Source organism: Pseudophryne corroboree, chromosome 7 (genome assembly GCF_028390025.1).
Source record: "Pseudophryne corroboree isolate aPseCor3 chromosome 7, aPseCor3.hap2, whole genome shotgun sequence".
NCBI classification, from domain to species: Eukaryota; Metazoa; Chordata; class Amphibia; order Anura; family Myobatrachidae; genus Pseudophryne; species Pseudophryne corroboree.
In genome coordinates this window covers 262,749,196-262,773,281 of record NC_086450.1, presented here as the reverse complement: position 1 = coordinate 262,773,281, position 24,086 = coordinate 262,749,196, and the positions used below count along the sequence as shown (strand labels likewise).

General features: G+C 45.7%; 1 protein-coding gene and 1 long non-coding RNA gene across 3 annotated transcripts in view; one reads left to right on the top strand and one right to left on the bottom strand.

The window, feature by feature from the left end:
• The window catches only part of WIPI2 (WD repeat domain, phosphoinositide interacting 2), a 797,269-nt gene that overhangs the window by 39,678 nt on the left and 733,505 nt on the right, over positions 1 to 24,086 (bottom strand). The window lies entirely within an intron of this gene.
• On the top strand, positions 90 to 9,214 carry LOC134943570 (uncharacterized). The gene is made up of 2 exons (XR_010181614.1): positions 90 to 647; positions 8,822 to 9,214. It is a non-coding gene; the product is annotated as an uncharacterized LOC134943570 (long non-coding RNA).

Below are 24,086 nucleotides of genomic sequence, written 5' to 3'. Positions count from 1 at the left end.
GCTCCATTATTTGCGGCTGGGGAAACCTCCATAGGAGTCACATCCAATGTGCAGGGAAGCAAGCTGCGGGTCATGGACCGGAAGTCACGTGACCCCGCTTGCGTTCCAAATCCCTAAGTGTGTACTTTCTTCAATGTTTGTACCTCCAGAAGAAGTGTAATATTTAAAAACATACTGTTCTTATCCCATTTCCCTTTGAGTCTGCTTTAACACTATACACTGGTATTTACTGTTTAAGTTTATTAGATGGATTGTCTGAATCATGTGACAGTAATTGACCAATTAACTAAAAGACTGTCAGTTCACTTCACCTTTGAAAAAGCAGCAGTATTGGGCTGTACTCCCTGGTCACCAAAATTCTAATGGATGGATTCAATCATTGCCTGAACCTTTCTAACCATCATTGGTCTTGGACTCTTTTACCAAAGGATCGGATTACACCTAAAGGACACCATAACTCTGGTGAAGACCACGCAAGTTGCAGATCTATGCTTATGCGACTTTTGTTTCCTCCACTGGTGGAATTGTATCACGAACCGTTTCCTGGGACTGCACCTTCAGTCTTAAGAAGTGCCGTTGTCCTTGTATAAGCGCTACTGGTCCGGTATAGTCAATAGGTACAGGCCAAACCCATACGAACATTTATGGTAACTATTAGTCTATTAGTAGTCTAATGTTTTTATGATTTATGTGGATAAATATATATATATATATATATATATATATATATATATTAAGAATACATGTTATATTCATTACTGACAATCCATCTGATCTTTCAGCCAGCGCTATCGCTTTTTCGGTTTGTGTTTTACTAGAGAGCATGGTGTCAATTTTTGCAGACGATACCAAACTCTGTAAAGTTAGAAATTAGGAGGGGGATGCTGAGTCTCTTCAGAACTCCTTATTTAAACTGGAAGCATGGGCAGCTAAATGGAGAATGAGGGTAAATATAGACAAATGTAAGGTAATGTACTTTGGTAGCAAGAACAAACATACTACTTATACACTAAATGGGGAAAAACTAGGGGATTCTGTATTGGAAAAAGATCTAAGTGTCCACATAGATAACAAACTTAGCAGTAGTACCCAAAGTAGGAATGCAGCAAAAAAGCAAACAAGGTATTAGCATGCATAAAACGGGGAATTGATGCAAGGGATCAGAGTGTTATACTCCCATTATATAAAATCACCAGTGAGGCCACATCTCGAATACTGTGCACAATTATGGGCACCATACTATAAAAGGTTCTGAGGCTAGAAAAGGTTCAGAGACAGTCAACCAAATTGATTAAGGGGATGGAGACACTAGAATACGAGGAAAGGCTTGTTAGGCTGAGCATGTTTACACTGGGATAAAGGAGATTAAGAGGGAACATGTTTAACATTTACAAATATATAAGGGGATAATACACAGAGATAGCGGGGGACTTGTTTCTTGTGAGATCAACACAAAGGACACGCGGACACCCGCTTGGCTTAGAGGAGGAGATTTTTGCACCCTGAGATGGAAAGGTTTCTTCACAGTAAGGACAACACATATTTGGAATTCCCTGCCCGAGAGTGTAGTAATGGCAGACTCGACCGTTACTTTTAAGAATGTGCTAGATAAATTCCTAACGGATAAGGATATACAGGGTTATATTGGGGAGGGGGGGGGGGGGGAGGGGGTAAATCATGCACTAAAGTAAAAAAATAAAACAAAAGATGAATGGACATACTGGCTAAACATTCAGCACAGTTAATATTAGTTTTAAAATATTACAGTATGGGAAATCACTAAAAGGTTGAACTCGATGGACAAATTGTCTTTTTTCAACCTCTGAAACTAAATGTTACTATAACACTAACTTATGGACACTAAAAGTGGAAGAGAGGACTCCCTCATGGTGCTCCCTATCATAAAATGGAGCAGTTGTCAAACTCACAAAGAAACCTGTATGAGTCTTCTTTTGAATGGTTACTCAGAGGTGAAACTAAGTACTAATTACCATTGTACTGGAATACTAATTAGTTTAGAGGAAGCATGTGCACTGAACTTAAGTCCATGCCATAAAAGTTGTGACTGAACCTGTCAGAGGTGCAATATATAATGCTCTGCAACCTATAAGCACAGAGAGACCATACAAACCCATGACCGTGGGAAACTAAACCTCCTAAAAGAGGCAGTAAAATCACCAAATATTATAGGGAATACAGCATATGATGCTACAGAACAGGTTATTTTGCACAGAAAACAACCAGAGTCAGTATCCATATATCATACCCATAAAGGGGGGACTTATTACAACCAGGTCGCCAGTAGCATAACTAATGAGGGTGCAGCTTCTATGGAGCCCAAGATGGTTCCAGGACCCACAGCATTCCCTGCACCCAAGGTTCAACTAAGGCACATACCCATCTTCTCCCCCACTCTCCCGCAAAGAACGGATGTATTAGTGGGCGCGATCTACACTCCTTGACCTGCCCAGCAGTGTCCCTGGCTCACAGCAGCTACCCCACCCCCCCATGCTGGCAGGGACATAGCTTGGGCGGAGCCAGAGGTGCAGGTCACCTCCATCCTTATTCAATGGCTGGTCCAGTCTGGGGCTGGACCCTCCCCAGATCCACTCTCCTGTTACTCTACACCCACTTCTATTCTCCCCTCTCCACTCTCAGTACTCTTTTCCTGTTCCATAATTTTCTCTCATGGTTACCACCCCCCTCCCTCGCATCAGTACTCCTGTACTGTGCTCTCCCCTCTCATGTCTCCACACTACATCCCACCACCTGCGGCACCCCCTCCCCTGCTCCAGTACTCCTGTCCTGTGCTCTCCCCCTTCATGTCTCCAAACGCCACCCCCCACCTGCGGCAAATTCGTCCCCCCTTCCCCCGCACCAGTAAAGTGCTCTACCCCCGCATGGCTCCAAATTTTAGCCCCCCCCCCCACTCATGGCACCCCCAATCCCCCCCACACACTAGAACCTCTTTACTGTGCTCTCCCCCCTCATGGCTCCAAACTCCGACCCCACCCACCTGCAGCAAGTATGGCACAATGGGGCAGACATATTAAGCTTGGAGAAGGGACAAAGGAGTGATAAAGCAGTGATAAGTGCAAGGTGATAACCACCAGCCAGTCAGCTCATAACTGTAATTTTTCAAATCCTTAATGATTGGCTGGTGCGTTATCACCTTGTGCTTATCATTGCTTTATTACTTCTTTATCCCTTCTCCAGGTTAATACATCTGCCCTAATGTTTGTTATTTTCTTTTTTCTCTGGGGACAATGTGATTTTCTTTCCCTGTGGTGCCAATGTTTTTTTTCTGTCACTGTAGGGAGCAATGTGATTTATTTTTTCACTGTGGGGAACAATATTATTTTTATTTCACTGTGGGAAGCAATGTGATTTTTTTTTCCACTGTGGGGAGCAATGAGATTTTTTTTCCCCTGTGGGGAGCAATGTGTGTTTGTTCATGGAGACAAATGTATGTGGGTTTTTCCCCTGGAGGCCAATGTATGCGTTTTTTCCTATGGAGGCCAATGTGTGTCTTTTATACCCCGTCTCTGTCCCTGCATTTATGATGTCTCTCTATTTGTATGTCCTTGCCTCTATATCTCCCTACGTTCTTGATGCCCCTTCTCTCTGTCTCTATGCCCCTGCTGCCTCTCTCTCTGCCCCTACGTCCCTGCTGCCTCGCTTTGTACCTAAGTCTTTACTGGCACTCTCTCTGTCCCTATGTCTTTCTTTACTGGCACTCTCCCTCTGTCTCTATGTCCCTGCTGCCCCTCTCTCTATCCCTATGTCTTTGTCTTCACTCTGTCCCTACCACTCCCTCTGTCTCTGCTGCCCCTCCCTGACTCTTAGTCTTTACCGGAACTCACTCTCTGTCATTCCTGCTGCCCCTCTGTCCCTTTGTCTTTGCCGGCACCCTCTCTGTCATTACTGCCCCTCTCTCTGTCTATATGCTTCTGCTGCCACTCTTTCGCTGTCCCTTTATCTTTACTGGCACACAGGGACAGAGAGAGAGACTGCCCCCCTATGTTCCTGCTGCCCCACTCTCAGTCCCTACATCCCTGCTGCCCCACTCTCAGACCCTACGTCCCTGCTGCCCCATTCTCTCAGTCCCTACGTCCCTGCTGCCCCACTCTCTCAGTCCCTACGTCCACTCAGTCTCTACTACCTCTCTGTTTTTGCCGCCATTCTCTGTCCCTGCTGCCCCTCTCAGTTTCTACATCTGTGCTGCTTTGTTCTCTGTCCCTATGTTTTTGCCAGCACTTTCTTGCTCTGGTCTACCACCTCTCTCTGTATCTATGTCCCTGCTACACCTCTCTCTCTGTCCCTACGTCCCTGCTGCTCCTCTATTTTTACTGGCACCCTCTCTCAGTCCCTACCGCCACTCTCTCTGTCCCTGCTGCCACTCTGTCTTTGCAGGAACTCTGTCATCCCTGCTTTCCCTCTCTCTGTCCCTATCTCTTTGCTGGCACTCTTTCTGTCCCTACAGCCACTCTCTCTGTCTCTATGTCCCTTCTGCCCCTATTTCTGTCCCTACATCCCTAATGCCCCTTCTCTCTGTCCCTATGTACCTGCTGCCCCTCTCTCCGACCATACGTCCCTGCTGCCCCTCTCTCGGTTTCTGCCGGCACTCTCTGTCCATACCGCCACGCTCTGTCCCTCGGACCCTGCTGCCCCTCTCTCTGTCCCTACATCTCTGCTGCCCCTCTCACTATGTCCCTATGTCTCTGCTTCCTTTCTCTCTATGGGGGTAATTCAGACTGCACCACTGCAGCAATTGCAGTCTGAATTACTTTGTGGAGTGCGCATCTGAGGGTTGTGATCACCTCTGCCTGATTGACAGGCAGATGCGGTCGCGGGGTGGGAGAGGACATGACAACGGAGTTAGATGGTGGGGCGCGGCCCGGACAATGGAGGCGTGTCCGGACCATTGGAGGGGCAGGCCGCAGCGGCTGCGTGACGTCACACACAGCGGCCGTGACCCAGGACACAGCGAGTAGCAGCCTCTCAGCACGCATGTTCTGTGCTGGCAGGGAGCTACTCATCATGTACAAAAACATCACCGTCGTACGATGCTCTTGTACTTATGCGGGGAAGGGGGTAGGGCCCCACATGCGGGGTGGACTAGACCTGTGCTGGGTGTCCCCCGCATGTCTGTGAAACTGATCGTAGACGTGCTATGTTTTTGCAAGCACTCTCTGTCCCTACCAGCGCACTCTGTCTATAGGTCCCTGCTGCTCCTCTCTCTGTCCCTACATCCCTGCTGCCGCTCTCTGTCCCTATGTCCCTGATGCCCCTCTTTGTCCCTATGTTCCTGCTGCCACTCTCTGTCCCTGCTGTCCCTACGTCCCTGCTGTCCTTCTGTCTGTCGGCATTCTTTTTCCATATGTCCCTGCTGCCCCTCTATCTGTCCCTACGACCCTCCTGCCCCTCTCTGTCCCTACATCGCTGCTGCTCCTCTCTATGTCCCTACTACCCTTCTCTAGGTCCCTTTGTCTTTGACAGCACACACACACTCTCTAGTCTCTATGTCCCTGTTGCCACTCTCCATCCCTATGTCCCTGCTGTCCCTCTCTTTGTCGGAACTCTGTCGTTGTTGCTGTACCTCCCTGTCCCTACTGCCCCTCTCTGTCCATGTCCTTGCGGGGACTCTCTCTCTGTACCTAAAGCCATTCTCTCTGTCTCTATGTCCCTGCTGCCCCTCTCTCTGTCCGGGGTGGGAGGAGGCGCGCCACCGGTGTTAGAACGCAAGCGGCGGATCGCGGTCCGGACAATGGAGGTGTATCCGGACCATTGTAGGGGCGAAAATGGATAACAGAAAAGTACCTTGGCGCCAACAAAGAATCAGCTGCACACAGGCTGGTCTAAAAGGTATCCCCAATACCAAGGATAAAATGGGTAAGGTGAAGTAAGACCAGATGTCGTGCGCCTATAAGATTAATGAAAAAAGGGGGTACTTTCCTCACAAGTCTTCTGCTAAATACTTCATATAAATAGGATCCATATGTGGGAAAAAAACAGAATTCCAAATATAGTGTAGTATATTCTAAACTTGAAAAATTAGTATATACGGATGATGTCAATGAAAATAGATGGGGTATTACCAGAACTAAGTGCAATACAAGCCACGATATATGCCTTTCAAAAGTATTCCGCAGCTAGGATGATCGTGTGTCAATCCCCTCACAGGTCCTCTGTCGTCAACCTTTACCACAAACGCTCCCCAGAAACCAAATTCATATAGGGAAAACCGAATTCCAGATATAGTGTAGTAGGTTCAGAGAAAAGTAATTTTAATATATACAAATAAAAATTGCCAATACATAAAAGGTAATAGATGGAGAATTACCACAAATAATAATAAAATCAGCGTTGAATAATGAGTCTCACTGGAAAGAATACAGCTCAAATATCCCCTGATATAAAAAGGTAAAGTTGGAGGTTTACCGGATTTTCAAGAAATATGTGCATTTGATGTTACGAGGAAGCTGGGTACGGAACCCGTCGCCCAAAGTGACACACAGTTCCGTCCGTCCGGTGAAGCTCTTTGCCACACAAGTTTCTCCTGTCATGCAGTGCCGACCGGTTTCGGGATCTCTCCCTTCATCAAGGCTGCATGACAGGAGCTATGCTAAGTCTGGGCTATTTATGCTCTGTATGTAAATCACTTCCGGGTCAACAAGGTCACCTTGTTGTATGCAAATCACTTCCGGGTCAACAAGGTCACCTTATATGTAAATCACTTCCGGGTCAACAAGGTCACCTATATATTCTTACATCAAGTTTTCCCTCCACAGATTCAAAATTGTTGTGTAGTCTAAACATAGCAGCTTTGCATAATAAAAACTATAAAACACAACCGATCTAAACTCAACTTTTAGTGGGAGGACCTAGCCTCCGTATTTCCGTACTTCCGATACACAAAATTTTAATAATACTGGGGATCTCATAATTTTATGTTAATATCACGTTGGTGGTACTCGTGGATTATTTACTTAAAAAAGCCGTCTCTAATAGATAGGTACGGGAGCGGCCGCGTGCTTCCTGTCCGTGGAATGAACCGCGGACCGCATCCCGGCTTTGACTCGTGCACTTCCTGTGTTGCGGCCGCGTGCTTCCGGTCCATGGAACGCACGTGGACCACATGACAGTCTTCTTTAGATTATCTCCCTTCGCTGTGTGGTCGCGTGCTTCCGGGCTATGGAAAGCAAAGTACAAAACAAGAAAATTGCTGAAGATGTCCACAAACTTGCTTTTATTACGCAATTCACACACCAACATAAAAAAAATTGAATCGATAGTGAAAAAACATTGGCATTTATTAGAGAGAGACCTACTACTCAAAGATATTATACCAGCAAAGCCCAAATTCATCTATCGGAAGGCACCAAATTAGAAGAGTAAACTCACAAAGAGTGCACTACCATCAAAAGAGAAACATCCGATCAGGAGTAAGGGCTTTTATAGATGTGCAACCTGTCAAGCTTGCCGTGAAATCCAAACCACAAAATCTAAATATGAGGAATTCAGCATAAACAATGTCACGTACAAACTCCATGATTTTATGACCTGCCATACCACCAATGTGATTTACCTGATAGAGGCCCTCATTCCGAGTTGTTCACTCGTTATTTTTCTTCGCATCGGTGCGATTTTCCGCTAACTGCGCATGCGCAATGTTCGCACTGCGGCTGCGTCAAGTAAATTTGCTAATAAGTTTGGTATTTTACTCACGGCATTACAAGGTTTTTTCTTCATTCTGGTGATCGGAGTGTGATTGACAGGAAGTGGGTGTTTCTGGGCGGAAACTGACCATTTTATGGGAGTGTGTGAAAAAACGCTGCCGTTTCTGGGAAAAACGCGGGAGTGGCTGGAGAAACGGGGGAGTGTCTGGGCGAACGCAGGGTGCGCTTGTGACGTCAAACCAGGAACGAAACTGACTGAACTGATTGCAGTGGCAGAGTAAGTGTCGAGCTACTCAGAAACTGCTAAGAAATTTCTATTCGCAATTTTGAGAATCTTTCGTTCGCAATTCTGCTAAGCTAAGATTCACTCCCAGTAGGCGGCGGCTTAGCGTGTGCAATGCTGCTAAAAGCAGCTTGCGAGCGAACAACTCGGAATGAGGGCCAGAGTGTAGCTGTCATAAAATTTGTGTAGGAAAAACAAGTAGAGCGCTAAAGACACGCTTGAGTGAACACGTAAGAAATATAAAGAAAGGGGTCATGACTCATCCTTTGTCCAGTCATTTTAAAGAAAAACATAATTCATCAACCAAACACATTCTGCAATTCCTTGTCATTGAAAATGTGAGAAACACCTGGAGACACAGAGATAAAACAACGCGACTAGCAAGAACCGAGATGAGATGGATCTATAAATTGAAAAGTCTGATATCGAATGGATTAAACGCAGACTTTGAACTTAAGTGGTTCCTGTAGCATATTCTAATATTCCACTCCTCTCCCCATGTACCTTAATAAGATTTCACTCACATTTAAATACTCATCCTAAATTCTATTGCTATACTGGTATACACCTCTATCATATTCATTCTTATATACCACTATTGTATATGTTGCATGTTATTTTTTATCTAAGAATCATTAAGGGCTTTCATCATCTTTACTCTATACTGTTATGCACCCCTACCAAACTCATTTATTTTCATTACCATTTTATGTTTCATTTTGACCCCTTCCTTCAAGAAATGTTATTTATATGGTTCCCCCCCCCCCCTTTTTTTCAGATTGATATGCGCTGTAAAAAACTGGGTGTATATGGACATCTTCTTCAGCAATTTTCTTGTTTTGTACTTTGCTTTCCATAGCCCGGAAGCACGCGACCACACAGTGGAGGGAGATAATCTAAAGAAGACCGTCATGTGGTCCACGTGCGTTCCATGGACCGGAAGCACGCGGCTGCTCCCGGGAGAAACTTGTGTGCAAAAAGCTTCACCGGACGGACGGAACTGTGTGTCACTTTGGGAGACGGGTTCCGCAGCCAGCTTCCTCGTAACATCAAAGGCACATATTTCTTGAAAATCCGGTAAACCTCCAACTTTACCTTTTTATATCAGGGGATATTTGAGCTGTATTCTTTCCAGTGAGACTCATTATTCAACGCTGATTTTATTATTATTTGTGGTAATTCTCCATCTATTACCTTTTATGTATTGGCAATTTTTATTTGTATATATTAAAATTACTTTTCTCTGAACCTACTACACTATATCTGGAATTCTGTTTTCCCTATATGAATTTGGTTTCTGGGGAGCGTTTGTGGTAAAGGTTGACGACAGAGGACCTGTGAGGGGATTGACACACGATCATCCTAGCTGCGGAATACTTTTGAAAGGCATATATCGTGGCTTGTATTACACTTAGTTCTGGTAATCCCCCATCTATTTTCATTGACATCATCCGTATATACTCATTTTTCAAATTTAGAATATACTACACTATATTTGGAATTCTGTTTTTTTCCCCACATATGGATCCTATTTATATGAAGTATTTAGCAGAAGACTTGTGAGGAAAGTACCCCCTTTTTTCATTATTTTTTTTCATAAGCGCACGACATCTGGTCTTACTTCACCTTACCCATTTTAGGGGCGAGCTGCATCGGCTGCGTGACGTCACATGCAGCGGCTGTGACCCGGGACACGGAAAGTAGCGGCCTCCCAGCGCGCAGGTGCTGTGCTGGCAGGGAGTTACTCATCAGGTACAAAAGCATCAACACCGTGCGATGCTTTTGTACCTATGCGGGGAAGGGGGTAGGGCCAGACTAGCCCTGTGCTGGGCGTTCCCCCACATGTCTATATTTTTGCAAGCACTCTCTCTTTCCCTACATCCATGCTGCCCCTCTCTATGTCCATACGTTCCTGCTGTTCCTCTCTGTCCCTATGTTCCTGCTGCCCCACTCTCCATCCTTACATCCCTGCTGCCCCACTCTCAGTCCCTACTGCCCAACTCTCAGTCCCTACTACCTCTGTTTTTGCCACCACTCTCTCTGTCCCTGCTGCCCCTCTCTGTCCCTACACCCGTGCTTTTCTCTCTATGTCCCTACGTGTCTGCTTCCTCTCTCTCTGTCCTTATGTTTTTGCCGGCACTCTCTCGCTCTGTCCCTACTGACACTCTGTCTCTATGTCCCTGCTGCCACTCTTTTTCTGTCCCTATCTTTACTGGCACCTTCTCAGTCCCTACCGCCACACTCTCTGTCCCTATGTCTTTGCTGGCACTCTCTGTCCCTACAGCCATTCTCTCTATCTCTATGTCCCTTCTGCCCCTATTTCTGTCCCTACATACCTAATGCCTTCTCTCTGTCCCTATGTACCTGCTGCCCCTCTCTCCGTCCATACGTCCCTACTGCCACTCTATGTCCCTATGACCCTGCTGCCCCTCGGTTTCTGCCGGCACACTCTCTCTGTCCCTACCACCACTTTGTCCCTCGGACCCTGCTGCCCCTCTCTCTGTCCCTACGTTTCTGCTGCTCCTCTTTCTGCTTCCTTTCTCTCTATGGGGGGCAATTCAGATTGTGCCACTGCAGCAATTGCAGTCTGAATGACTTTGCGGAGTGCGCATCTCAGGGCTGCGATCACCTCTGCCTGACTGACAGGCAAAGGCGGACGTGGGGTGGGAGAGGGCGTGACAACGGCATTAGATGGTGGGGCGCAGTCCGGACAACGGAGGCGTGTCCGGACCGTTGGAGGGGTGGGTCGCAGCGGCTGTGTGACGTCACACGCATCGGCTGCGACCTGGGACACAGCAAGTAGCGGTCTCAGCGCGCAGGTGCTGTGCTGGCAGGGAGCTACTCATCATGTACAAAAGGATCACCGCCGTGTATAATTTTATTTATATAGCGCTTTCTCCAACAGGACTCAAGGTGCTTAACAGATACATAGCACAATATAGTACAGAAAATAATGAAGTACAGAACAGCTTTTTCGTAAAATACAGAAGCATGAAGATACTAAAGGAACATTATGGAAATGCTTTAGTAAACAGGAACGTCTTGAGTCTACTTTTGAAGGATTCTATAGTTGGGGCCTCTCGCATTGTGCGGGGAAGCGAGTTCCATAGAGTCGGAGCCGCATGACTAAAAGCTCGACCCCCAGATGAATTACGGGAGATTCTAGGTACTGCTAAAAGTTCTTCATCTACAGATCGCAGTAATCGAGTGGGGCAGTATGGGATCAGAAGCTGCTTCAGGTATCTTGGGCCCTGGTCATGTAGTGCTTTGAAACTCAGTAAGCCAATCTTGATGATGATTTACCATCTTACAGACAGCCAGTGAAGGGAGTAGAGCATGGGTGTTATGTGGCTAGAACAGGGCTGGTTGGTTATGAGCCTGGAAGCTGTGTTTTGCACCAGCTATAAGTCGTGAAATTCTTTTGCTGGGAGACCAAGGTAGAGGGCATTACAGTAGTCTAATAGAGATGATACACATGCATGTATGACTTTTGGCAGATCATCTGAGGGAATTAAGGGATTGATTCTGGCTATGTTGCTCAGGTGAAAGAATGAGGATTGGATTGTGGCTGATATCTGATGTTTAAGTGTCAAGCCACCATCCAGGACAACGCCGAGATTCCCCAATGATCAGTGGTTTGTAATTCTGAATCCCCGAGTGTAAATCCAGCTGGTTGGCTATGCTTCAGTCTTGTCCTTTGATGTTGCGGTCCTATCATAAGGACCTCTGTTTTATCCGGCTTCAGTCACAGCCAACTGATGCTCATCCACTCTTGGAGCTCAGCTCGATAGCCATTTAGGGTTGCTATTGAGTTATCAGTGCCCGAAGCAAAGGACAAGTACAGTTGTGTATCATCTGCATAGCAGTGGTAGACAAGGCCATGGCACCTGATTATTTCACCCAGCAGGAGCATGTATACTGCAAAAAGCATGGGGGATAGTATAGAACCTTGTGGGACACCACATGGCAATGGCATTGATGGTGATGAGTATACTCCAGACGATACTCTGTGACCCGCCTGTGAGAAATGATTTGAATCAGCTTAGGACTGTGCCATCCGGTCCACAAAAATGTATCAGTCGCTCTGAAGCCCATGGTCCACGGTATCAAATGCTGCAGAGATCCAGAAAGATTAATATTGAACAGTCACCTCTGTCTCTTGCCATCAGATCATTTAACACACACACACACACACACACACACACACACACACACACACACACGGACTGTTTCAGTGCTATATCTTCTCCTGAATCCTGATTGGAATGGATCATAAATATCATGGGTTGTCAGGTGGGTTTTCAGTTGATTTGCAACCACTTTCTCAATAACCTTTCCTAGAAAAGGAAGGTTTGATACCGGTCTGTAGTTGGCCATGCAGTCGGGATCTAAATTAGGTTTTTTAAGAAGAGGTTTAACAATTACTTCATTTAGGGGTCCAGAAAAAATATCCATCTGCAAAGAGCATTGAACAATTTTTGCAAAGCCAGGACCAATTATATCCATACAACCTACTAGAAGCTTGGTGGGACACAAAATCCGAGCAATTTGAGCAGTGTCCTTTACATCCACTGGGTGAAAGCTGGTCCATGAAGGCAGGTGGCTTATATTGGCAGGCTTTGTAGTTCGACACTCCTTTGATGGCACTGTGGAGATTTCAGCCCGGATGGTGGATATTTTATCTGCAAAGAAGTTTGCAAACTCATTGCATCTTGCCTGGGAGAGAGTTTCATCAGTCTGCAGGAATGCTGGTTTGCATTACATCTCCACTGTGCGGAAAAGTTGAGCTGGCCTGTTTGCTGCCGTGATCTCATTTGACAGGAACTGTGATTTCTTATGAGTGATTGTCGATTGATATTCTTCGTTATGCTTTATTAGTTTTATTTTGTCATCCAGTAGGTTAGTCTTCCTCCATCGTCTTTCCAGTCTATGCCCCCTTTTCTTGCGCTCACTAACACTGTTGTCGAACCAGGGAGCTCGACGTTGTGGTTTACGAGGTCTTAAACGCACAGGGGCGATAATATCAATTGCAGTCATAACATCCCTATTATAATAACGGACTAGGGAACAGGGATCTTCACAGGCACCCAGAATAGTCTGAGAACTTTGTGTAGCATATTACCCTAGTATCTTACATAGTTTAAAAACTCTAGACTAAGAGTCCAGTTATAAATAAAGCTCAGTGGTGACCTAACACAATGTGCTAAAGGGTTAACCATATATCATGCAGGAATTCTGATCCAGAAATGCTCTATGCAATGTATTGCAACATCTCTATTATGTAATAATACAAGAGTACTTTAAATGCGGTTTCTAAAGATAAACACTAATAATGCAGCACCCTGCTGAAGTCCATGAGGCCCGTCTTTAACCCAGTAGGAGGACAGGGAGACTATTAACTCTACAGCTGCGGCAAAAAAGTTTTGAGAATGACACAAATATTAATTTTCACAAAGTCTGCTGCCTCAGTTTTCATGATGGCAATATGAACATACTCCACAATGTCATGAAAAGTGATCAGATGAATTGCAATTAGTTGCAAAGTCCCTCTTTGCTATGACACTGAACTTAGGGAGTCATTCCGAGTTGATCGCTCGCTGCCGTTTTTCACAACGCAGCGAACAGGTTACTACTGCGCATGAGTATGCACCGCAATGGGCAGTCGCATCATACGGGTACAAAGCGAATCGTTGCTGGGCAATGGATTTAACGAAGAATCCATTTGCACAGCCGCTCGCAAGAAGACTGACAGGAAGAAGGCGTTTGTGGGTGTCAACTGACTGTTTTCAGGGAGTGTTTGGGAAAACACAGGCGTGTCCAAGCGTTTGCAGGGCGGGTGTCTGACGTCAATTCCGAGACCAAAAAGACTGAAGTGATTGCAAGGGCTAAGTAAGTCCAGAGCTACTCAGAAACTGCACAAAACGTTTTCGTCCCGCTCGGCTGCACACGCGTTCGCACACTTGCAAAAAGTGAAAATACACTCCCCCGTGGGCGGCGACTATGCGTTTGCAAGGCTGCTAAAAGTAGCTAGTGAGCGATCAACTCTGAATGACCCCCTTAGTCCCAAAAACAACATTTCCACTGCATTTCAGCCCCACAACAAAATAATAATAATTTTATTTATATACCGACATTTCTCCAATAGGACTCAAGGCGCTTAACAGATACATACCATAATATAGTACAGAAAACAATGAAGTACAGAACAGCTTTTCATAAAATACAGAAGCATGAAGATACTAAAGGGACACAAAAGAACCAGCTGACATCATGTCAGTGATTCTCTCATTAACACAGGTGAGAACAAGGCTGGAGATCACTCTGTCATGCTGACTGAGTTAGAATAACAGACTGGAAGCTTTGAAAGGAGGGTGGTGCTTGAAATAATTGTTCTTCCTCTGTTAATCATGGTTACCTGCAAGGAAACACGTACAGTGATCGTTGCTTTGCACAAAAAGTGCTTCACAGACAAGGATATTGCTGTTAGTAAGATTGCACCTAAATCAACCATTTACCAGATGATGAAGTAGAAGAGAGGTTCAATAGTTGTAAAAAAACACTTCAGGGTGCCAAGAACGTCCAGCAAGCACCAGGACAGTCTCCTAAAGTTGATTCAGCTGCGGGATCGGGGCACAATCAGTGCAGAGCTTGCTCAGGAATGGCAGCAGGCAGGTGTGAGTGTATCTGCACACACAGGAAAGTTAAAACATTTGAAGGATGGCCTGGCGTCAAGAAGGGCAGCAAAGAAGCCACTTCAATCCCTGTCCCTTTTGCAGAATATCAGTCTGTCCCTGATGTTTTTCTTGGAGAGGACTGCTGAGGACTGGGGAAAAGTCATTTTCTCTGATGAATTCCCTTTCAGATTGTTTTGGGAATTTGGAAAAAGGCTTGTGCGGAGAAGGAACGGTGAGAGCTACCATCAGTCCTGTGTCCTGCCAACACTAAAAGAATCCTGAGACCATTCATATGTGTGGGGTTGCTTCTCAGCCAAGGGAGTGGCTCACTCAAAATTATGCCTAAGAACACAGCCAAAATAAAGAATGGTACCAAAACATCCTCGAAGAGCAACTTCTCCCAACCATCCAAGAACAGTTTGGTGACTAACAATGCCTTTTCCAGCATGATGGAGCACCTTGCCATAAGGCAAAAGTGATAACTAAGTGGCACCGTTTTTAGCCCAGCTCCATTTTTAGCCCTGCCCCCAACATTTAAAAAGTGTGCAGCTCTGTTTAAACTGTAATTTCTGCTGGGGGGTTGATACTGGTTGTATAGAGACACAGATAAGCAGGGCTGGGATTTGTTACTATTGTTTCAAAACTTGCACAATCCCAATGCTGCTTGTTTTAACGGTATCGGGGAACGAAACATGAAAATTTTGGGTCCATGGCCAATAAACTCCCCAGACTTTAATCCCGTCGAGAACTTGTGGTCAATCCTCAAGAGGTGGGTGGACAAACAAAACCATACAAATTTTGATAAACTCCAAGCAATGATAAGGCAAGAGTCAGTATGTGGCCCAGAAGTTGATTGACAGCATGCCAGGGCGAATTGCAGAGGACTTGAAAAAGAAGGGTCAATGCTGCAAATACTGGGACAAATATATTAAGCCTGGAGAAGTGATAAATAAGTGACAAGTGAAGGTGATAACACACCAGCCAATCATAACGGTCACGATCAGGGTGTCTGGTCGCCATTTTCTTCCAGTTAGGTGTCTCCTGAGATTAGCTCAGCGTGCCAGGCCCGGGTCTTAACTATGTCTTGTTTTACACTTCATTTTTATGTTACCTGCAGTGCCGGCTCAGCGGCCTTCTTAGTGTTTTCACTTAGCTGGGTATGGCGCTTTTCAGGCTGTCGTGGCCGTCACAGCTGCCTCCGCGATCTTGCCGCTTGGAGTCTAAGTGAGGCGTCCTCTGTAAGCCGCGGCCGCCGCTGTCATCTCTGTGGCCACTGTGCGTGGAGTCCTCTGTTGCCGTGGCCTCCGCCGCCATTGTTTGGCACATGGCTCTTTCCCCTTCAAAGCTCGGTCATGGGTGCAGCCATGTTGGAAAATCACATGTCATTCTTCCTACCAATCTGCAGCGCTGCTGGTGCCTGTGTCAAGCTGTCAGCCAATGTCTGTTCACCAGTGGGTATAAATATCCTGTCTCAACACCCAGGAAGTTGTCAATGTTTCAATTGTCTTCCAGTCTACTGCTTCATTAGAGACTCTCCTGTGTCATACTCTGCAGTACAACCTGACTCCCCTGTGTCCATGCTCTGTGGTGCAGTCTGCTTCTCCTGTGATAACTCCCTGCAGTGCAGCCCGCCTCTCCTATTGCACCCTGTGTCGGCAGAGCATACAGTTTTGCTAACAGTAGCTATTCTCCAGCGGAACTCTGTTCACATGGTTCTCAGTGTCTCACATTATAGCTAGAGCTATTCCTGCGATCTCTAGCATCATTCCTACATTTCTTCAACGTTCTAAAGCATCACTAAAGTCCCACAATTACTCTCAAGTTTGAGGCTTCCCGCTACCAACACCAGCCCTCAGTTGTGACAATAATGGGTTAGAAAAATTACAGTTAGGAGCAGATTGGCTGGTGCGTTATCACCTTCCACTTATTAATTCTTTATCACTGCTTTATGACTTCTCCAGGCTTAATACATCTACCCCACTGACTCTTTGCATGAACTTAATGTAATTGTCAATAAAAGCCTTTGATACTTATGAAATGCTTGTAATTTTACTTCAGTATACCATAGTAACATCTGACAAAAAGGTCTAAAAACACAAGCAGCAAACTTTGTGAAAACCAATACTTGTGTCATTCTCAAAACTTTTGGCCATGGCTGTAGGCTAAGCTACGCATTTACTATGAGGCTATTCCAGACAGCCAAAGACCAGGCCAGAACCTGTGTGTAAGCCTGGAGCAGGAATACATAATTAGGATCTAACAATTAATACCAAATGTGCAGAATTTCTAACTGCAATTTAGTACAAGTGAAATATGTGGCTGATCCCGGCTTGCCTTTGGCAACTTTGGCCCTCATTCCGAGTTGATCGCTCGCTAGCTACTTTTTGCAGCCGTGCAAACGCATAGTCACCGCCCACGGGGGAGTGTATTTTTGCTTTGCAAGGGTGCGATCGCATGTATAGCCGAGCGGTACAAAAACATTTTTGTGCAAAACAAGACCAGCCCTGTAGTTACTTATCCTGTGCGATGATCCTAGCGACGGAGGAGCTGGAATTGACGTCAGACATCCGCCCTGCAAACGCCTGGACACTCCTGCGTTTGCCCAACCACTCCCAGAAAACGGTCAGTTGACACCCATAGATGCCCTCTTCCTGTCAATCTCCTTGCGATCGGCTGTGCGAATGGATTTGTTGCTAGAATCATTGCACATCAACGATGCACTATGTACCCGTACGACGTACGTGCGCATTGTGTTGCATACGCATGCGCAGTTTTGCCTTTTTTTACCTGATCGCCAACTGAATGCATCTTAAAGTAAGTGCTTGCAAACAAACATTTACATTCTTTCTCTTCAGCTAGTAGAAAAAAAAAAAAAAGAATAAGAAGAAAAGACTGACCCGGCCACGGCCTCAGTATGTCTGCGTGCAAGGTATAGAAGGTGAATAGGGAATATTTTGCACATAGTGCCTTACCTTTCCCTAATAGATGCCTTCTTGGACTATATGGTGTACAGAGCCCCAGTGACTGTGCAAAGTTTGGTGACTAACTGCAGAGGCTGAGAGAGTGGGTATTCTGGCACTAGCTTCTATCTATTCCAACTCTGTTAGTGATTGTTGCCTGTGACAAGGGACTAAGCACCCAATATATTAAAAATAACACAAAGACTTAACTAAAAGCTAAGCCCTTGCACATCGTGCCTTGCCTTCCAAGACTGTAAAACTCCGGAAGAGGAGTGGTTATATAGGGGATGTTATTATTAATTTAATTAGTGCCAGCCCTATGGGACATGAGGATGACCCAGAGTAATGGAAGCGCCCCCCAGATGGATAATAGAGGGAAGGTAATCTATGCATCAAACCAAAAATGTAGCCCAAACTTTGCTGAGAACAATAGTTTTTGTTCAAGGTACTACCACATCCCAGTCCTGAGATATTTGCATATATACTAAAAAACACGAAAAACGTTGTCTACAATGATTTAAAAATGACCACCATTTTGAAAAGTAAATTATACATATATATAGCGCCAAATTGCACTTCTGTATTAGAATACATTGTGGCATTTATTAGCGGTTGCGTACGTACGCACTTTGCGCATTACAGTGCTTTGCGGATCACTGCACACTTCATGCATTACTGTGGAATTCGAAATCCCTGAGAAAAGTCATAATGTTACACACAAATACATTCTTACAAATTTCACATAGCCACTACACAAGAGTACTGTTTTAATATATAGCAACATTAGTAACAAACCAGTAAACCAGCATTACACATACCACAGGGTTAAAATCTCATTACTGCCCCATATTTAGTGTCATACTGATCAGCATGTTATTAGCAGTAGCCCAGTCATTTTGAACAAACAGTCACACACAGCGATCGGATGATATGAGCAATATTTGATATAGATATATAAATGTGCAGAGCAATGTGTGTATATTAGCCAGTTCAAGCCACTTTTGCAGCGGGACCCTGAGGGCAAACATGTGTGTCTCCTTCAAGGAAAAAAGCCTTCTCCCTCCTGTGGACTGACCTATGGGCCGTTGAGTTATAGAGATGCTTCACCCCTGGAGCAATGCTAAAAGACTTGACTCGATGTATTATGTGCCTTTGGTCAAAGGGTATAAATACTGAGCCCCTGGAGACGGATCAGATCTCCTATCTCAGAAGTCCTCTTGCTGAAGACTGATCGCCTAGATCCAGGGGTGCATGTGTATGCATATTGGCTGTAACTGTAAATCTCTCATCGCGTTGTTACTTGCAATTGTGTTACCTGTTACTGCGATTTAATACATTTACTTGCTATATTAAAACGGATTGTGGGTTATACCGCAATTCAGCAGTATACTATCGTACTCTATTTTATTAAGGTATTAGTGCGCGTGTAATCGCACCAGGGGTGCGTCACACAAATAGACGCCGCTTGAGTCTGCAGCAAACAATTTTGTATTGTTTTAAAATTGACTTACAGTTTGGGGGCTCGGGCCAGGCCTACACACTTAAAGATTCACAAAACCACACAGACTTTTGTTTATCATTAAAGGGTGGAGATGTGTCACATATCTACAGATGGAGCCTCCGTTATCTTGGCTGGCTGAGGCGTTAGTCACGATCGGGCATACACAGCGTACCTGGGCGCAAGGAGGCGTGCCTAGTCATAGGGAGGTGCACAGAGCATTTGGCGTTACCTTTGAGTGTAATACCTGGGATCATCCACCAGATGTCGCTTTTTAAAATCACTATTGCGCATGCGTGTGGTCTCCATTAAGATACAATACTAAACTACAGCATAAGAACTACTTTACTGGTGCATCTTATTACGCTACAATATGCTACAGTATGTCATACAGTATATACAGTACAAATGCAAATAGTACAACATATACAGATGCAAATGAACGTGTTACAGGTACAGTATGGTCTATTGATGTTAGGGATATGTAAGCGTCCAAATCCCGTAGTATTAACTATAATGGGGAGAGATAAAAGCTGCTCACTAAGTTTCTGGATGCCAAATCACTGTGCTTAGCATCTCTGTACAGTATTTTGCATTTGAGTACTAAATAGCACAAACAGCTTGTAACGTACTCTGCTGTAATGGCTAGAAGTGTGCACACTTCTATTGAATGTGAAGGTATATTAGAATAGATTAAAAAAAAATGAATAAAGTGTCAGGAAAAAAAAAATACACTCACGCTTTGGGAATCAAACCCAGGACTCTCAGCATGGGAGGCTGAAGACTTCACCACTTACCCACGCCACTCCATGAAAGAGATACAACTCATGTGTAAAAGTAATGTAAGCAGTGATTCCTTCCCATTGGTGTTTGTTTATGCCGTTAAGGGCCTTGTACGCTCATATTGCAGAAGACTGAATTTAGCCAGCACCTCCCCCTACCCCAATACCACTTCCCCACTGGGTGCCTGCACAGTTCATACAGTAGACAGGGAGGGAGGTCAGGTTACAATAAATGTACAACACAGTATTATACTGCATATAAAAATCAGATAAAGAACTGTAGTTGCTTTGATAGATGTGTAAATGGTCCAGTAGCAGTGATCCCTTCTCATAAAGTACAACACAGATTCTCTAACGCACAGGATCTCAAACTCGGTCCTCAGGACCCCACACAGTGCACGTTTTGCAGGTCTCCTCACATGATCGCAAGTGAAATAATTAGCTCCACCTGTGAACCTTTTAAAATGTGTCTGTGAGTAATGAATACACCTGTGCACCTGCTGGGTTACCTGCAAAACATGCACTGTGTGGGGTCCTGAGGACCGAGTTTGAGAACCTGTGCTCTAACGCTGACTATCTACAGTACTGTGTTGCTCGAACAGTTAGTTTCGTCAGAATACACTAATTTATATTAGTTGGTATGTCTGCGGGTCCTCATTGCTGATGTGCATTTTAGATAGCGGAATGAGTCGCTCCTGCAGATTTACCCTGATTTATGTAAAACCTGTGTGCACACTTCTATTGAATGTGAAGGTATATTACAATAGATAAAAACAAACAAAAACAAAGGGAGTGTCAGAAAATAAGAATTTACTTACCGATAATTCTATTTCTCATAGTCCGTAGTGGATGCTGGGACTTCCGTAAGGACCATGGGGAATAGCGGCTCCGCAGGAGACTGGGCACAAAAGTAAAAGCTTTAGACTAGCTGGTGTGCACTGGCTCCTCCCCCTATGACCCTCCTCCAAGCCTCAGTTAGGATACTGTGCCCGGACGAGCGTACATAATAAGGAAGGATTTTGAATCCCGGGTAAGACTCATACCAGCCACACCAATCACACTGTACAACCTGTGATCTGAACCCAGTTAACAGTATGATAAACGTAGGAGCCTCTGAAAAGATGGCTCACAACAATAAACAACCCGATTTTTTTGTAACAATAACTATATACAAGTATTGCAGACAATCCGCACTTGGGATGGGCGCCCAGCATCCACTACGGACTATGAGAAATAGAATTATCGGTAAGTAAATTCTTATTTTCTCTGACGTCCTAGTGGATGCTGGGACTTCCGTAAGGACCATGGGGATTATACCAAAGCTCCCAAACGGGCGGGAGAGTGCGGATGACTCTGCAGCACCGAATGAGAGAACTCCAGGTCCTCCTCAGCCAGGGTATCGAATTTGTAAAATTTTGCAAACGTGTTTGCCCCTGACCAAGTAGCTGCTCAGCAAAGTTGTAAAGCCGAGACCCCTCGGGCAGCCGCCCAAGATGAGCTCACTTTCCTTGTGGAATGGGCTTTAACAGATTTTGGCTGTGGCAGTCCTGCCACAGAATGTGCAAGCTGAATTGTACTACAAATCCAACGAGCAATCGTCTGCTTAGAAGCAGGAGCACCCAGCTTGTTGGGTGCCAACAGGATAAACAGCGAGTCAGATTTTCTGACTCCAGCCGTCCTGGAAACATATATTTTCAGGGCCCTGACTACGTCCAACAACTTGGAGTCCTCCAAGTCCCTAGTAGCCGCAGGCACCACAATAGGTTGGTTCATGTGAAACGCTGAAACCACCTTAGGGAGAAATTGAGGACGAGTCCTCAATTCTGCCCTGTCTGAATGAAAAATTAGGTAAGGGCTTTTATATGACAAAGCCGCCAATTCTGAGACACGCCTGGCCGACGCCAGAGCTAACAGCATGACCAAGGTGGTCCATGTGAGATATTTTAATTCCACAGTGGTGAGTGGTTCAAACCAATGTGATTTTAGGAACCCTAAAACTACATTGAGATCCCAAGGTGCCACTGGTGGCACAAAAGGAGGCGGTATATGCAGTACCCCCTTGACAAACGTCTGAACTTCAGGCACTGAAGCCAGTTCTTTTTGGAAGAAGATCGACAGGGCCGAAATTTGAACCTTAATGGATCCTAATTTTAGGCCCATAGACAGTCCTGCTTGCAGGAAATGCAGGAAACGACCCAGTTGAAATTCCTCTGTGGGGGCCTTCTTGGCCTCACACCACGCAACATATTTTCGCCAAATGCGGTGATAATGTTTCGCGGTTACATCCTTCCTGGCTTTGATCAGGGTAGGGATGACTTCATCTGGAATGCCTTTTTCCATCAGGATCCGGCGTTCAACCGCCATGCCGTCAAACGCAGCCGCGGTAAGTCTTGGAACAGACAAGGTCCCTGCTGGAGCAGGTCCTTTCTTAGAGGTAGAGGCCACGGGTCCTCCGTGAGCATCTCTTGCAGTTCCGGGTACCAAGTTCTTCTTGGCCAATCCGGAGCCACGAGTATAGTTCTTACTCCTCTCCTTCTTATGATTCTCAGTACTTTGGGTATGAGAGGCAGAGGAGAGAACACATACACCGACTGGTACACCCACGGTGTTACCAGAGCGTCCACCGCTATTGCCTGAGGGTCCCTTGACCTGGCGCAATATCTGTCCAGTTTTTTGTTGAGACGGGACGCCATCATGTCCACCTTTGGTTTTTCACAACTGTTTACAATCACTTGAAAGACTTCTGGGTGAAGTCCCCACTCCCCGGGGTGGAGGTCGTGTCTGCTGAGGAAGTCTGCTTCCCAGTTGTCCACTCCCGGAATGAACACTGCTGACAGTGCCACCACATGATTTTCCGCCCAGCGAAGAATCCTTGCAGCTTCTGCCATTGCCCTCCTGCTTCTTGTGCCGCCCTGTCTGTTGACGTGGGCGACTGCCGTGATGTTGTCCGATTGGATCAATACCGACTGACCCTGAAGCAGAGGCCTTGCTTGACTTAGGGCATTGTAAATGGCCCTTAGTTCCAGGATATTTATGTGAAGAGACGTTTCCATGCTTGACCACAAGCCCTGGAAATTTCTTCCCTGTGTGACTGCTCCCCAGCCTCTCAGGCTGGCATCGGTGGTCACCAGCATCCAATCCTGAATGCCGAATCTGCGGCCCTCTAGAAGATGAGCACTCTGTAACCACCACAGGAGAGACACCCTTGTCCTTGGAGATAGGGTTATCCGCTGATGCATCTGAAGATGCGATCCGGACCATTTGTCCAGCAGATCCCACTGAAAAGTTCTTGCATGGAATCTTCCGAATGGAATCGCTTCGTAAGAAGCCACCATTTTTCCCAGGACTCTCGTGCATTGATGCACTGACACTTGGCCTGGTTTTAGGAGTTTCCTGACTAGCTCGGATAACTCCCTGGCCTTCTCCTCCGGGAGAAACACCTTTTTCTGGACTGTGTCCAGAATCATCCCCAGGAACAGTAGACGTGTTGTTGGAATCAGCTGTGATTTTGGGATATTTAGGATCCACCCGTGCTGACGTAGCACTACCTGAGATAGTGCTACTCCGACCTCTAACTGTTCCCTGGACCTTGCCCTTATCAGGAGATCGTCCAAGTAAGGGATAATTAAGACGCCTTTTCTTCGAAGAAGAATCATCATTTCGGCCATTACCTTGGTAAAGACCCGTGGTGCCGTGGACAATCCAAACGGCAGCGTCTGAAACTGATAATGACAGTTTTGTACCACAAACCTGAGGTACCCTTGGTGAGAAGGGTAGATTGGGACATGGAGATAAGCATCTTTGATGTCTAGAGATACCATATAGTCCCCTTCTTCCAGGTTCGCTATCACTGCTCTGAGTGACTCCATCTTCAATTTGAACCTTTTTATGTAAGTGTTCAAGGATTTTAGATTTAAAATTGGTCTCACCGAGCCGTCCGGCTTCGGTACCACAAACAGCGTGGAATAATACCCCTTTCCCTGTTGTAGGAGGGGTACCTTGATTATCACCCTCTGGGAATACAGCTTGTGAATAGCGTCCACTACCGCCTCCCTGTCGGAGGGAGACGTTGGTAGAGCAGACTTCAGGAACCGGCGAGGGGGAGACGTCTCGAATTCCAATTTGTACCCCTGTGATACTACCTGCAGGATCCAGGGGTCCACTTGCGAGTGAGCCCACTGCGCGCTGAAATTCTTGAGACGGCCCCCCA